At 40.0% G+C, this 16,747-nt stretch overlaps 1 protein-coding gene across 11 annotated transcripts in view; it reads left to right on the forward strand.

Annotated features, from left to right (window-relative positions):
* HDAC9 (histone deacetylase 9) overlaps positions 1-16,747 on the forward strand; it is a 992,890-nt gene that overhangs the window by 594,528 nt on the left and 381,615 nt on the right. The window lies entirely within an intron of this gene.

Here is a 16,747-nt window from a genome sequence, read left to right on the forward strand (position 1 = left end):
TCTTAGTTATAGTATTAATAGCACTGATTGCTGCCTAATTGTTTCTATTTTAACTAAAATTTTATATCTTTTCTAATACCTATGTTTTTCATATTCATCTTGTCAAATCTGTATGAGAAGAAATTTTAAGAAAATTATTTCTTATTTCAATACTTATTTGAATGGTATTATCTATGCAAGGGGCTTCCCTGGTGGCTCAGCTGGTAAAGAATCCGCCTGAAATGCAGGAGACCCTGGTTTGATTCCTGGGTCGGGAAGATCCTGGGGAAGATCCTAGGGAAGATCCCCTAGAGAAGAAATAGGCTACCCACTCCAGTATTCATGGACTTCCCTAGTGGCTCAGATGGTAAAGAGTCCTCCTGAAATGTGGGAGACCTGGGTTCTATCCCTGGATTGGGACAATGCCCTCTAGGAGTGAATGGCAACCCACTCCAGTATTCTTGCCTGGAGAATCCCCACAGACAGAGGAGCCTGGTGGGCTACAGTCCATGGGGTCGCAAAGAGCCTGACATGACTGAGTAACTAAGCACAACACGAATCTATGTAAGTATCCACTTAGCAAATCATTACTGAATTCTTACTTGATTAGTACCAGACACTATTTTAGGCAGTCAGAAAACAGCATTCAGCATCCTCATGGAACTTAACATATGGGCAGCAGGGGACTGAAATATTCCAGTAAATAGCAATACAATATATTAAGTATTAGGATAGAGGACATGAGGAAGGAAATTGTTTTCTTTGAGGAAACAAGTTTCAGACTTGTTTAGTTTCTCTCAGGATTATTGTGTACTGTTTATATATTTTCCTCTCCCTTCTCTCTGTCTCTGTCTCTCTGTCTCTTGCACTCTGTCTTTCCCTTGCTCTCTCTTTCTCTCCCTCCCTTACTCCCTCTCTCTTTCTTTCTTTGTAAAATGCTCTGTGATAAATATCTTATGCATTCCTATGACTGGATATCAGCCAACACTTAAAAAAAAAGCCCACACAAATCATGAGATGATATCTTATACATGTCAAGGTTCACTCTAGATATAAGTATTTATTATATATTTGTTACTATGATACTTAGGCATTTTGACATGAGTGCTATTTTATCATAATAAAAATATATCTAAGACAAGAGCAGTAAAGGGGAGGCTGAGCAGATGTCCTGCATTGCCCTAATTAAAACAGGTAGATATTATGTCTGACAAGCAAGGCATGAATATAATTAAGCTCAAATGCTGGTACAGAGCTAATGGGGAGCGTTCATCAGGTTTGGAAGAGAATTTGACCCTTTATTTGAGTAGTGTCTATTGTATTCCTTTTCTTGCCATAATTTTCTAGCATAGATATTACATTTTCTCCTTAACTCCTCATGATTCATACTCATTTCTTGTCCCCAGTAATCCATCCAGAACAGGCTAGAGGAGAATATTCTTTCGTGCCTGTAGTCACATACACACATAGCATGGTTTTGTGTGTGTGCATATGTTTCTTCTTATAAAGTGTCCCTAAAAACATGTCTAAATTTTGAGCAATTACGTAGACATTTACAATCCCAAAAGTTTACATATTTTGAAGTCACACATCATATTAGTTCATTTTATTTTATTGTTTTTATTTTTTATTTTTTCATATTAGTTTATTTTAATAAGGTGAATTCTATCCATGCCTTACTTGTAAGATAAAAATTTTGTGAATAATTACATAAGGACCATGTACCAATTTTTGCTTTTTTGCTACACCTGTTTCTCCTAGTGTGTCTTTTCCTCCCAATCTTTTACACAACTTGCATCTCTCCAGAAAGTTCCCAAAGGATCTTTAGGGATAGGTTCCTTTAAGTAGTGCCAGCTCTCTTCTCTGTATAGGCTCTTCCATGAGCTGGGACACCATGCCAGCATTCTTATGTGTATCATCTCCTCAAACTATAATACACTTTTTTTTTTTTTACTATGAAGAAAGTTTATTTTCTTCTTAGTTCTTTTGTAACTAAGTTGATCAAGATGACCAGATTAGTAGTGGACAGAGCTGGGATGCCAGCATAGGTTGTCTGACAAAAAATCCTGTCCTTAACCTAAACTTGGGCCAGTGATTTTCAGTGTTGTTTTTTATCACCAAGGAGACAAGGTTTTCCTAATTTTATTTTTGCCCAAAGTAGGAAACTTACAATGAAAAACATGGCAAACAAACCAACAAAAAAGGAAGGTCATCTTATTTTTTAGGTATTGGTTTGGATTTGCCAGGATGAAGAAATCCCATTTCCTGACCTTGATTCCTAGTTCTCTACGCATTGCCCTCCATCCAATTACTCCCTTGGAAGTGTCTTTATATGGACCCAATGGTGGTCCTTCCAGATGTTCTCTTGGGTTTCCAGTGGTGGGGTGTGAATGCAGTAGAGAACCAGCTACAGTAGAGAAATACTACAGCCAGGCATGCTTCATTCCTTCCTCCTGTGTTGTAACATTGCTATGTTTTTTAGATGGGCAGACATTTTCTGACAGGAGTTCTGAGCAAGCCTAAAGCTGAAAAATCAACTGACTTCATCAGGTTCAACTGAAATGCAAATGTTGGCATCTCATCTATGAGTGGTTGGAAAATGCCTTTTTTTAAGTTTTGAGAAATGGATGAGTAGAAACTTGAACTGGGCTTTCATTTAGGAAAGTCAGCATTACTGTTGTCAGGTTTAATTTCTCTCTATCCACATGACAGCTTGTTTTTATGCAGAGTCTTTAATCACCAATTTAGGATTACATTTTGCCCATTAGATGGATAGTATGTCCAAAAACTTTAGCAGGCATTGAAAAGCAGCCTTAATTTTATAACTATAAAAAGCCTCCTAGATTATTTATCTATCTATAGAGGTTTGTAAAAGAAACTTTGACTTTACTCTCAAATAGATGCTATTTCGACATGATTAGCCCAGTGTAAACAGATCCTTGTAGGTATGTATTGAGCTTCAAAAAAACCCATTTATGCTGCAGTACCAGCTTACATCATCACAGAGAATTCATATAGAAGCTTTTCATATAATTACAAGTCCATGGTTTAAAATATACAGAAAATGGCTTGTTGCTTTATTATTAGATGTGATGAAATCCTGTGTTTGGAAAAGAAACTAAATGACCATTTCAGTGGATTAATGTGTAACATTCATAAATGTTCCCAGTACTGCTTTCATAACTTGAAGACCAAGGGAAGGACCTCGACCTTTCCTTTTCACTCTGCGCTGTTAATCTAGTCAGAGATGCTTTTATTGAAGGAGAAAAACAATAGTTGGACATGACTATGAGGTAAGAAAATAGGGGGAAGAAAACTATCTGGGGAATTGGACCATGTGAGTGCTTTGACTGATGTTGATTCCAGGAGTTCAAAAGGAGAGGGAAACTAAATAATTTGGTTGTTTCCCAACCTTGACAAATAGTTTCATTTGACAGAATGAAATAATTAAGTCTTACTAAGGAATTTTTAATATAACTAAGTGATTTGCGGACATAAAAACCACGAATGTGTAGCAGTCGCTTTGTTACAGATTTTGGATGCTTGTAAGTTCTTGATTTTAGGGGTTTTTTTTCCCCTCTGTATCTTTCTTCTCTTTCTTTAAATATTTATGAAAACTAAGGGATTACAGTGACCCTGAAATGTCATACGGTCTGGAGTATTCCCATCCTTCAGGCAGAATTGACTCCAGGGCTATGCTCTCATATCCTAAATATACCACTACTCTCTTGCTATCAGCTTAGTTATATCAACCAGCAATAAAAACTCACTTCTAAAAAATAATTTCCTGGCGTGGAATAATTGATGTTCTAAAAAGATTTATTAGCAACCATTATGTTGCATCCTAGAAATTAAAATAAAGGTATGTTTTTCCCCTCAAATGGCTCATAGACTTGCAAGTAGATAATTCTAATCAAAGATAGGTTTACAGAATACATAGTTCCTATGAATTGCAAAATCTAGAGTGCTGAGTAGCCTTTTCAACAGAAGTTTCTGATGCCCTGCACAATTATTTGTTTGTTTTGCCATTATGCCCAAACTGTACCCTCTTTGTCCTCCAATGCTCTGATCTATACATTTTAGAGGTTTTTAGTGAGAATTACATGAGAAGATGTTCTGAAAGTGCTTTGTAAACATAATAAGAAATCCTTATATTTAACGCAGTATCCGGTCCCATCACTTCTTGGGAAATAGATGGGGAAACAGTGGAAACAGTGTCAGACTTTATTTTTTTGGGCTCCAAAATCACTGCAGATGGTGACTGCAGCCATGAAATTAAAAGACACTTGCTCCTTGGAAGAAAAATTATGACCAACCTAGATAGCATATTGAAAAGCGGAGACGTTACTTTGCCGACAAAGGTATGTCTAGTCAAGGCTATGGTTTTTCCAGTGGTGATGTATGGATGTGAGAGTTGGACTGTGAAGAAAGCTGAGTGCCGAAGAATTGATGCTTTTGAACTGTGGTGTTGGAGAAAATTCTTGAGAGTCCCCTGGACTGCAAGGAGATCCAACCAGTCCATTCTAAAGAAGATCAGCCCTGGGTGTTCTTTGGAAGGAATGATGCTAAAGCTGAAAGTCCAGTACTTTGGCCGCCTCATGCGAAGAGTTGACTCATTGGAAAAGACTCTGATGCTGAGAAGGATTGGGAGCAGGAGGAGAAGGGGATGACAGAGGATGAGATGGCTGGATGGCATCATCGACTTGATGGACGTGAGTTTGAGTGAACTTTGGGAGTTGGTGATGGACAGGGAGGCCTGGCGTGCTGAGATTCATGGGGTCACAAAGAGTCGGACATGCCTGAGCGACTGAACTGAACTGAACTGATAGCACCAAGTTCTATTTTCCTCATTCTGTTAATGAAAGTAGCTCTCTGGAAGTAGTAGAATATTTCTAAGACACACATTTCTCACTTCCCTCAGTATTACATCAAGCTACTTTGTTGTAAACCAGACCACTAAATTTTGTTTCAGCTATCTCTTGTATCTTTGTATTCATCATGAAGCTGACCTTGTTTTTCTCTTTGGAACAATATTATGTTAGTTATTGAATTTTTAAAATTTATTTTAATTAGAAGCTAATTACTTTAAAATATAGTGGTGGTTTTTGCTGTACATTGACATGAATCAGCTCTGGGTGTACATGTGTTCCCCATCCTGAACCTCCCTCCCACCTCCCTCCCCATCCGATCCCTCAAGGTCATCCCAGTGCACCAGCCCTGAGCATCCTGTCTCATGCATCGAACCTGGACTGGCGATCTATTTCACATATGATAATATACATGTTTCAATGTTATTCTCTCAAATCATCCCACCCTTGCCTTCTCCCACAGAGTCCAAAAGTCTGTTCTTTACAATGAGTTATTGAATTTTTTATTGAGGTATAATTCACACACTGTAATTTATTTTCCTTTTGCTGTGTAGTTGAATGATTTTTGACAAATGCACATCATCATATAATCACCACAATCAAGATATAGAACTATTCCCTCAACTTCCAAAATAGCCCTGTGTTCTCCTTTGTAGTCAGTCCATACTCTTACTTCCAACCCCTGGCAAAGTAAAAATTTTGACCATTTAGGGAACATAAAATAAATCAAAAGTATGAAGGATGGTATATTGTTTTTTCTTTGTTATACCTTAAAAAAATTTTTTTAAATTGTAAGATAATTGCTTTATAATGTTTTACTGGTTTCTGCCATACCTCAACTTGGATCAGCCACAAGGATATGTATGTCCCCTCCCTCTTGAACACCCCTCGCATCTCCCTCCTCACCCCACCCCTCTCTCTGGGTTTTCACACAGCACTGGGTTGAGCTCCATATGTCACTCAGCAAATGTCCAAAGTATGCAAGCAGCTCATACAGCTCAATACCAGAAAAACAAACAACCCAATCAAAAAATGGGCCAAAGACCTAAACAGACATTTTTCCAAAATATTTATAAAGACATACAAACGGCCAAAAAATACACGTAAAGGTGCTAAACATCACTCATTGCTGCTGCTGCTGCTGCTGCTAAGTCGCTTCAGTCGTGTCCGACTCTGTGTGACCCCATAGACAGCAGCCCACCAGGCTCCCCCGTCCCTGGGATTCTCCAGGCAAGAACACTGGACTGGGTTGCCATTTCCTTCTCCAATGCATGAAAGGGAAAAGTCAAAGTGAAGTCCCTCAGTCGTGTCCGACTCTTCGCGACCCCATGGACTGCAGCCAACCAGGCTCCTCCATCCATGGGATTTTCCAGGCAAGAGTGCTGGAGTAGGGTGCCATTGCCTTCTCCAAAACATCACTCATTAGAGGAATGCAAATCAAAACTACAATGAGGTGTCACCTCACACAGGTCGGAATGGCCGTCATTAAAAAAATCTACAAACAATAAATGCTGGAAAGGATATGGAGAAGGGAATCCTCTTGCACTGTTGGTGGGAATGCAAGTTGATACAGCCGCTATGGAAAACAGTATGGAGATTCTTTAAAAAACTAGGAATAGAACTACCATATGACCCAACCATCCCACTACTGGGCATATACTCTGAGAAAACCATAGTCGAAAGATATGCATGTGCCTCAATGTTTGCTGCAGCACTTTTTACAACAGCTAGGACATGGAAGCAACCTAGATGCCCATTGACTGATGAATGAATACAGAAATTGTGGTACATATACACAATGGAATATTGCTCAGATTAAACACACACACACATATTTGAGTAGTCCTAACCTTACGTGAAGAGTTGACTCATTGGAAAAGACTCTGATGCTGGGAGGGATTGGGGGCAGGAGGAGAAGGGGATGACAGAGGATGAGATGGCTGGATGGCATCACCGACTCGATGCACATGAGTTTGGGTGAACTCCAGAAGTTGTTGATGGACAGGGAGGCCTGATGTGCTGCGGTTCATGGGGTCGCAAAGAGTCAGACACGACTGAGTGACTGAACTGAACTGAATGAAGTGGATAAACCTAGAGCCTAATATACGGAGTGAAATAAGTTAGAAAGAGAAAGGATGGTGTGTTTTAAGAGCATGTAGACATCAGCCCTAAATGATCTAAACCATAAAATGTTCAAGCAAGAAGAGGCATAAGGGAACCTTTGCCGAGGTCAGAAGCTGATAGTCTATGCACTGGATCCATTCCGTTGAACTGATGTCTTTGGGCTGCCTAGTGTCTTAAAAAGCACTCAATCTTTAAAGAAAGATTTCAGATACAAATCTAGATTTCTGGCATTGATGAAAAATTGAAAAGTCTGGCTACACTGAGCCCATGGCATTTTTCACATGACATTTATTGTTGGGGTTTCTTCTTGGTTGTCCTTTTTAAAGAGTACTGGTACTGTTTTCCAGTTGACCAGAGCAAGGGACTGATGAATAGGGAGAAAGCGAGCTGTTTACCAGTCAAGTGATCATAAGCTCCCTGGCTCTGAGACCTTGTCTATTCTGAGACACAGTCCAAAAACAGTAATCAAAGGGCGAGCGAAGGAACCTAGCATGCCTCTCCTCACTGTGCTACTATTCATTACCCTTAAAGAAAGGAAAAAAGAAAACTTTCAAAGTGTACTGTCAACTGAAGATCAGGAAGGAGGTTATCAGGGGAAAAATCCTATTATGTAATATGAAAGGGCATAAAATTACCCAGTGATGTAACAGAAGGAAAAATAGTTCATCTGTGTTGTAGTTAAGAAATGCCCGCAATAGTCTGGCTGGGGATTTTATGTTCTCAAAAGTCAGTCTTCGTGTTTCCACTTTTGCCCACCTAAATCCAACCTTAGGTAGCTTCCAGAGCAATCCTTTACAAATGCAAATCACGCTGCATCAAGCACTTGCTTAAAAGTCCCCAGTTTTGTTCCTTATAGTTTGTAGGATAAAATCCAGATATCTTTGCAGGGGCCCACAAGGCTCTTGCCCCCTCATTGACCGTATCTCCCAACTCCCTTCCTGTACCCGCTGAGCTCCCACCACATTGGCCTCCTGTCTGGTGTGTGGGCAGTCAGTCTCCTTCCATCTCATGAAACGAACTGCTAGTCACAGTTCTGGTGGAATGTTCAACCTCCAGGTATTCTTAATACTCAGCTCAAACCTCACCTCTTCAGAGGGTCCTTCCTTGCTCATGCAGATTAGGCACACTTACTCCTTCCCCACTGTTCACTGTCACATTAAGTTCCACTCTTCAGTTGTTTATTTTTTATTTCTCCTTGAGACAGTTTAGTTCAGTTCAGTCACTCAGTCCTGTCTAACTCTTTGCGACCCCATGAATTGCAGCACACCAGGCCTCCCTGTCCCTCACCAACTCCTGGAGTCCACCCAAACCCATGTCCATCAAGTCCATGATGCCATCCAACCATCTCACCCTCTGTCGTCCCCTTCTCCTGCCTTCAATCTTTCCCAGCATCAGGGTCTTTTCCAATGAGTCAACTCTTCGCATGAGGTGGCCAAAATATTGGTGTTTCAGCCTCAACATCAGTCCTTCCAATGAACACCCAAGACTGATCTCCTTTAGGATGGACTGTTTGGATGTCCTTGCAGTCCAAGGGACTCTCAAGAGTCTTCTCCAACACCACATTTCAAAAGCATCAATTCTTCCACGCTCAGCTTTCTTTATAGTCCAACTCTCACATCCATACATGACCACTGGAAAAACCATAGCCTTGACTAGACGGACCTTTGTTGGCAAAGTAATGTCTCTGCTTTTTAATATGCTGTCTAGATTGGTCATAACTTTCCTTCCATGGAGTAAGCGTCTTCTAATGTCATGGCCGCAATCGCCATCTGCAGTAATTTTGGAGCCCAGAAAAATAAAGTCAGCCACTGTTTCCACTGTTTCCCCATCTATCTGCCATGAAGTGATGGGACCAGATGTCATGATCCTAGTTTTCTGTATGTTGAGCTTTAAGCCAACTTTTTCACTCTCCTCTTTCGCTTTCATCAAGAGGCTCTTTAGTTCTTCTTCACTCAAACTTGTATGCAGGTCAGGGAGCAGCAGTTAGAACTGGACGTGGAACAACAGACTGGTTCCAAATAGGAAAAGGAGTACGTCAAGACTGTATATTGTCACCCTGTTTATTTAACTTATATGCAGAGTACATCATGAGAATCGCTGGGCTGGAGGAAGCACAAGCTGGAATCAAGATTGCCAGGAGAAATATCAATACCCTCAGATATGCAGATGACACCACCCTTATGGCAGAAAGTGAAGAACTAAAGAGCCTCCTTGAGACAGGATCTTGCCTAACTGACCACTGTCTTCCCAGGGCCTGGCATATATAGCAAGTGCTCAATAAAGATTTGTTGAAGGAGTAAAAAAAATGGGTAACTTTAACTAGCTGGGAGGAGGAAATTTTTTAGTCTCCTTTCTGGAAGTGAACAGTTATTGGAATATTAGGATGTTTTAAAAGCCAAATAAAGGGTATTTTAATTGCAGGCATTGTTTTGGACAGTCAATTAAAGTTATAAAAATGAACACACTTTCCTTAAGAATGCACTTGGACCCTAGATTAATTTTATATCTCTTCAGTATTGGCAAGAAAGGATGTTTTTCAGTTTAGACCTTTAATTAATGTGAATAATGGACCAGTACTTAGAAAGTTTTTCTCTCTTGTTATTTAACTTTTATTCTTCTGATTTCTTCCCTAAAGTGCACAGAATGACATGGAGTATTTTGTCTTGAGTCAGAGTTCTTCTCTAAGTAGGCCTCTCGATTTGAAAGCCCTCCAAACTCTGCATGTTGTTTCTGAGAACAGTTGGTACATAACCTAATCTATTTGTGAGTTGAGACAGAATTTTATCATTATTTTTAAATCTAGTTTCCTTGGAGCTTAAGAGAAAGGTTTTATTTTCCGAAAGAAGTATTGTACATGTATTTAAAAGAAAAAAAAAATGCTTGTCCTTTTGCCATTCCCCAAGAAAATCTGTCTTAAAATCTGAGGCAAAATAAGAAAGTGATGAGTAGGATCAAAGGTCATTTTGCATAGTTTAATTCAAACACTTGTGCTGAATGATTTGTTGACAATTTCAGAAAATCAGATGTCTATCCAAAACAGATTTACTCCTTATATACTTCTGTGCTTAGTTTGATATTCATTTCTGAAAATATTTGTGGGGACATGAGGGATTTCTGTGGCTAAATTTAAAAATAAAAAATTTTTAAAGATATTTTATTCAAAAGCGCTATGCTTATGTTAGCTTCTAGACTTATATCAAACAATGTAACTTACACATTGAATTAAATGGGTTAAGGTGTAAAGATTAGCAACACAGTCTTTAAATACTATTTAACGAATTTTACACCATTTGCTAATAGAATATATAGTTTTAAACATGGAATATAAAACATTGAAATTATGGACTTGCTATATTTATTACCCTGGCAGGGATTGATAAGAATTGAGGAATCAAGTTGTAATACTTGAAGGTATTAGAGATTTGGATAAATGATCATGCTGTCTGGTCTGTAAAATCTCCAGTGTGAGCCTATATGTGTGTGCTACAAATTCAGAATGGCCATGTACCGCCTGCAGCCTTCTTAGTGTTCGGTACACTTGCTATACCGAACTGACTCATTTGAAAAAACCCTGATGCTGGGAAAGATTGAAGGCGGGAGGAGAAGGGGATGACAGAGGATGAGATGGTTGGATGGCATCAGCAACTCGATGAACATGAGTTTGAGTAAACTCCAGGAGTTGGTGATGGACAGGGAGGCCTGGCGTGCTGCAGTCCATGGGGTCGCAAAGAGTCAGACACAAGTGAGCGATTGAACTGAACTGACACTTGCTATACAGTGGCATGGAAGATGCCCTAGAGGAGGGCATGACAACCCACTCCAGTATTCTTGCCTGGAGAATTCCATGGAAAGAGGAGCCTGACAGGCTACAGTCCATAGTGTCGTAAAGAGTCGGACACGACTGAAACGACTGAGCATGCACGCACAGCATGGCGAATACAGAGCCACACTGACGGATGAGAGTGAGCAAAGATAAAAGGAGCAGAAGCAGCAGCTCAGCCTTCATCTTCTTCATCTCAGCTGGGCTCCCCACCAGAGTAACTCACCTGGTGTCAGACGAATGACACAGGGTGTGTTTTACAGATGGAGCCTCAGCCGAGATTACACAGGCATACACATTTATCTGTCACACAGATGTTTCTTCTTGTGTTTTCTAGCCAGCAAGGCAATGGCTTGGCTTTGCTGGGGGATCACCTCCAGATGTTCAACCAAAAAGAGACCCTGCTACCCCACTGAGAGTCAGCAGACAGCTCCTCCCTGTAGCTGGGGCCTCTGAGCGACAGTACAAATTAGAAAAGGGTTAACCCATACCTTCTTGGTAATGGTCATAGTTGTAGTTCAAAAACACATAGAGCACAGCATAGTCCAAATGCTGGATTTCCTTGTAAATAGTCAGAAACTTGCAAATCACATCAAGTAACTCTATTTTTAAAATCCAAAATAAGTCAAACCTGGCAGGTGGATCTTCTGAGTCTTTTGTTTGCATATTTTCTTGATGTTAATTGCTAATTTTTCCACTCAGCAAATTTGACTGTTTAAGCAAAATCAGCTTGAGTCAGATACCTCAAATAAAATAAGAAGTTTAGATTTAACTCCCTCTATGCATTTGTAGTTTGCAAAATTGTCTCCAGTAGATCCCATTTATTTCTTTTGTATTTTTAGAAACTTCACAAAGAGCACATTTTATTCCAGAAATGGTGATAAAGACGTAGTTATTATTCATGTGGATGTTGGCATTCACTTTATAACCTAGGCGGGGGGTGGGGGCGAAACGTGTCAAAGTTTTATTGCTAAGTACAAATTAAGTTTTCAGATATTTATGAAGACAAGTGATAGAGAAACAAGGATAAATTCTAGATTTTTGATTTGTGCAACTGGGTTATGGTGTTTACTCAAAGAAGGAAAATTAGGTGATCAATACATTTGGGTACAAATGGAATAAAGGTTATCTTTGAGCTACTTAAAGTTTTTGATACCTATTGGAGATTTTAGATCTAAGGGATAACATTAGGCAAGCAGCTGAATTATGTAAGTTTGGAGTTGAGAGGAGACATTGGAATTGTTTATATGAATGCAGTTGTCGTTGGAATATAGCTGTTTCAGAATGGAAGGTATAAAATGTTCTAGGTGTCTTTTCTGGAGATGATTTGGCTTTTGGGGGGGCATGAAATCCGTTCTGTATAAAATAAGAATTTGAAGAATGTTGTTAGAAAATTTTCAACTCCAACGTTTTATATCTATATGATCTCCACTCATAAGTCACTGTTTTGTATCAAGAAATGTTTCTTTTACAAACCATTAAGGAATTCTGCCCTTAGAAGAAAATTGTTTTGCCATCTGGCCTTCTCATCCAGTTATCACAGCATTATCCATGCTGGCGCTTCCTTCTCTCGTATTTCAAGTCCAGCAGAAGTGTAGATGAAGCCAGAGGCACTGGGACAAACAGCACTGTTTCTGCGTTGCACACTGGAAATCGTTATACACACTTTTGTGTGTGTCGCTGTGTCAACGAGGTGGTAAATACTGATCAAATTTGATTCATGGACTAAATGATGTGATTTCTGGGTACTCCAGTGACTTCAGGAGTACATTAACAGATCAGATTTTCTGTTAAAGGTTTTCAGTTTAAATGAACATATGAAATATTCTGTGAACACTCAGCCTTTTGTCAGTATTAAAGATTTTCTTGACATATTTTCTATCTATGGGAAATTATATTTCAGTAAATTCACGTACATTTTGTCTATTCTTTGGCTGCACCACCATTAGTAATACAAATCTTACTTTCAAAGATGCTTTGACATGTTTTCTTTTCAAAAATGCTTCATCCTGACTACTCCTGTTAATATCTGATTTCAAGTGCCACTGGATTTGGTATTTATGCAGTCATTACTGACTTTAACAAGAGAGATTTCAGTCAATTAGAGTTTCCCCAGTGGCTCAGCAGTAAAGAATCTGCCTGCAATGCAGGAATCACAGGCGATACAGATTCGATCCCTGGGTCGGGAAGATCCCCTGGAGGAGGGCATGACAACCCACTCCAGTACTCTTGCCTGGAGAATTCCATGGACAGAGGAGCCTGGCAGGCCACAGTCCATAGGGTCGCAAAGAGTCAGACATGACTGAAACAGCTAAGCACACACGCAGTGTGGATGAAAGCCTGCTGCTGCTGCTAAGTCGCTTCAGTCGTGTCCGACTCTGTGCGACCCCACAGACGGCAGCCCACCAGGCTCCGCCGTTCCTGGGATTCTCCAGGCAAGAACACTGGAGTGGGTTGCCATTTCCTTCTCCAATGCATGAAAGTGAAAAGTGAAAGTGAAGTCGCTCAGCCGTGTCTGACTCTTAGCGACCTCATGGACTGCAGCCTACCAGGCTCCTACTCCAGTAGTGGGGTGCCATTGCCTTCTCCAGGATGAAAGCCTAGTTTGAGTGAATTCTAAAGAGACTGTGAGAAGAAAAATGAAGACAATGCGAAATGAGAAATAACTCAAGGAGATTTACTGTGAAGGAAGGTACATAATGTGTTTTTTGTTTTGTTTTGTTTTTGTGAGAGGGTGAGGGTGGGACCAAGGGAGGTTACATTTAAGACGGATAGTAAGACTGAAGGTGTCCAAGTGGAAGTACTCCAGCAGAGATGGGAAATGAGTGATGGAGAGCAGGGTGGAAAATTGCAGGGATGGACAGGACCCAGAGCATTAAGCTGAGGGCTGGACTAAGATAGGGATGCATACCTTTCTTTCACTGTCATGTGAATGGGGCATGTGAGGGTGAGTGGGGCAGCTTGGTAGCAGAATGTTGAATTTCTCTATTTTTAAATGTCTGTTTTCTCACTGAAATAAGCAAAAATAGCAGGAGTGAGTAAAAGGTCTAGATAGTAGGAGTTTGAGGAGAAAGGAGGAACTTTGAAGTAGTCATTGAGAGAGTGAGAGAAAATTAGCTAGAGAAATGTAGTTATTTCCAGTCAGCACTGAGGGTCCATTTGAGGGTTATGATCACGGATATGAAGCAAAACACTCAGCGTGATTGTAATTTGTTTATTTGTTTCCTAGCTTACTCAGCTGCTTGGGTTTGGCAGAGACTTAATATTAACCAAGGTTGGAAGTCTTACTCATACAGGAAAATCCATATTGAAAAGAGCAAGGGAGTTGAAGATAGTAATAAGGGAGTGATTTTTAATGGTGAAGAATGGAACCCAGTCTAGCAAGGAGGGAAGTTGAGGAACAAGGGTGGTGGGGGGGACAGGCAGGGAAAATGTGGTAGGTTCAATAGCTTGGAGAACCCTGCAGAGGTGAGGAGTGGTCAGGGTCAAAATATTCTGAGGATGAGCCCGAGGAAACAAATGATGTCCGAAACTGAGGTTTTAAGAGCATGTACAGCCACCAACAAAGGCCAGGCCACTGGGAGCGGAAGTAGAGTGGAGGATAAGACCTTTGGCGGTTACGAGGTCAGGACACTGAGAGGCCATGCTGGAACTGAAGCTGAGGAGAGAAACAGCAACAGAAAAGTCTTTCTACTTAGCAGGTGGTATCTGTGACTTCCTCTTGGTTATTAAATACTCCCTGTGGTCAGACATCCAGAAGCTAGACAAGATGCAGAGTCACCCCTAGGAAGCAGGAACTTTTGACGTGGCATTTCCTGGACACTGGTCACACGTGCTCCCTGGCTGACCTTCATGAATGGCCCTTAGTTCCTGTCCTATAGCCACACATCCATAGAGTTTTGCTTTTTTATCCTCTTGCCCTCACAGAGGCTCTTACGGGGAGGATCTTTTGACCACCTTGTAAAGGCATCTGTTTGACCCACCAATATCGTTGGCTCATCAGCCCTGATGAACTAGCTCCCATGAACTTTTCCAGCTAAACTGGGTATCAAGAGGGGGAATTTCCACAGTTTAGCAAGCATACATCCAGAAGACAAATTGCAACAATCTTCTGGAAGATAGTGTCTCGAAGGGACTCTTGCAGTCTCCTTCACCTGACTGATATGTTTTCTAATTTAATGTCTTCTCCCTACAAAATCCTCTAACCTGCTCTTATATGTTGTCTTACGTGAGTGATGAGGTCAAGCTAGCAAGCCTGGCTGGTGATCTCTTTCTTTGTGTCTGTCCACCTCTCTTGAAGAATGAGTGGATGTTTGTCACTGAATGTTCTTATCCCTGATGTCCCAGATAAACCTGGAGCTTTTCAGTTAAAACCTTGCTTCTTTTCTATGGTGTTACATGTTCTTTTTCTAGCCAATTAAGTGAATTGTATAGTCAAAATTCAGGAATAATACATTGTCTCTTTTCTCCAAAATCTCAGTCTTATGTATGTTTTATCCTAAGTTATATTTTCTTTTTCTAGAATCTTATTCACAACTCAAATATATTATAAACTGGGTCACTCTTTCCAGAATCATCTTCCAGCATTCTCTCCCTGTCTTCCTGTGCTCAAACCGCATTGACCTTTCAGTTGCTCAGACACACTGGGCTCTCCTCCAGTCCACACACTGTGCCTTCTGCCAGAAGTGCTCCCTCCCCTGATTTCCACTCCTCACACACATCCAACTCCTCCTGTCCATCCTTCATCTCTGATGTCTCAGCCTCCTCTGTGAAACTTTCCTAATCGTCTCCCTCCTGTTTCAGCTAGTGTGTATTCTTATAACACTCTGTATTGCTCCCTTTTTCATTTACCATACTTGAAAATAAGAATAAATTTGTGCATGTGTTTGGTGCCTTTCTAACACTCGAAACTGAAAGCTCCCTGAGGGCAGGGCAATGGCTGTTTCCCCAGTGCCTAGCAGAGTGTCTGAAACATAGTGGGCACTCAATAAATACTTGCTGAACAAATGAATGAAAATTCCCAGTGTAATTCTTACTACAGTGAAATTGAAGGGCTTTGTCAGCATATGCAAGGCCATTTGAGGTTGTGAGCAGTGGAGGAAAGTCTGAGATTAAGACACCCTTCAAAATTTGAGTCCTTATATATTCTAAACCTACAGGATGTGTCTAGTTTTGAAAAACATAGGTGTGAGTGGGAGATAAATTTGAATTTTTCATAGAAAAGTCTGTATTCATGATTTTTGTGTTGGTATTCTAACCATGCTGCTCATCATAATAGTTGGTATGTTGCTTAAATGGGCACCAACTCAGGAGGAAATTCTAACCACTCTTTGAAACACAGTTCAGGATCTGGAGATAACCAGTCAGTAGGCTCCTTGTTAAATGAAACAAAAGGCCTATGTGAGATGAAATCATCTTGAGAAGTTTTCCCCATGTAACAAGTTTTTATACCATGGCATTTTGCTATTGTTCAATTTAGGTGATTGCCAATTATCTTTTTAAATTATAATTCATATACTTCTAGAGATTAAATATAAATCATGGTTATTAAATACTCCCTGTGGTCATACATCCAGAGGCTAGACAAGATGCAGAGTCACCCCTAGGAAGCAGGAACTTTTGACGTGGCATTTACAAAATAAAAGATCTAAATAATAAGTTTCAAATTCAAAAATGATTCCTTGTTATGTTCGTATTCTTTATATAATAAAAAATTTTGTGCTATCACTAAATTCTGCATCTTTTTGAAGTTCAAGATATCAAAGTCAATATTTCCATTTTTCAGAAGTATACATAGGTCCTTTATCATTTGACCATTTAGGTATAGGAAAATTAACAGACAAGAAACACTCTTAGAATTTGTGCTTCTGTCTTATACCTGGTTGCCATTTATTGGAAAATGAGATTGGGGAAGTTTTTCATTACCTTTCTATTATTTCTGTTATACTTCTTCTTT

The sequence above is a fragment of the Bos javanicus genome, chromosome 4 (assembly GCF_032452875.1).
Source record: "Bos javanicus breed banteng chromosome 4, ARS-OSU_banteng_1.0, whole genome shotgun sequence".
In the NCBI taxonomy this organism is placed as follows: Eukaryota; Metazoa; Chordata; class Mammalia; order Artiodactyla; family Bovidae; genus Bos; species Bos javanicus.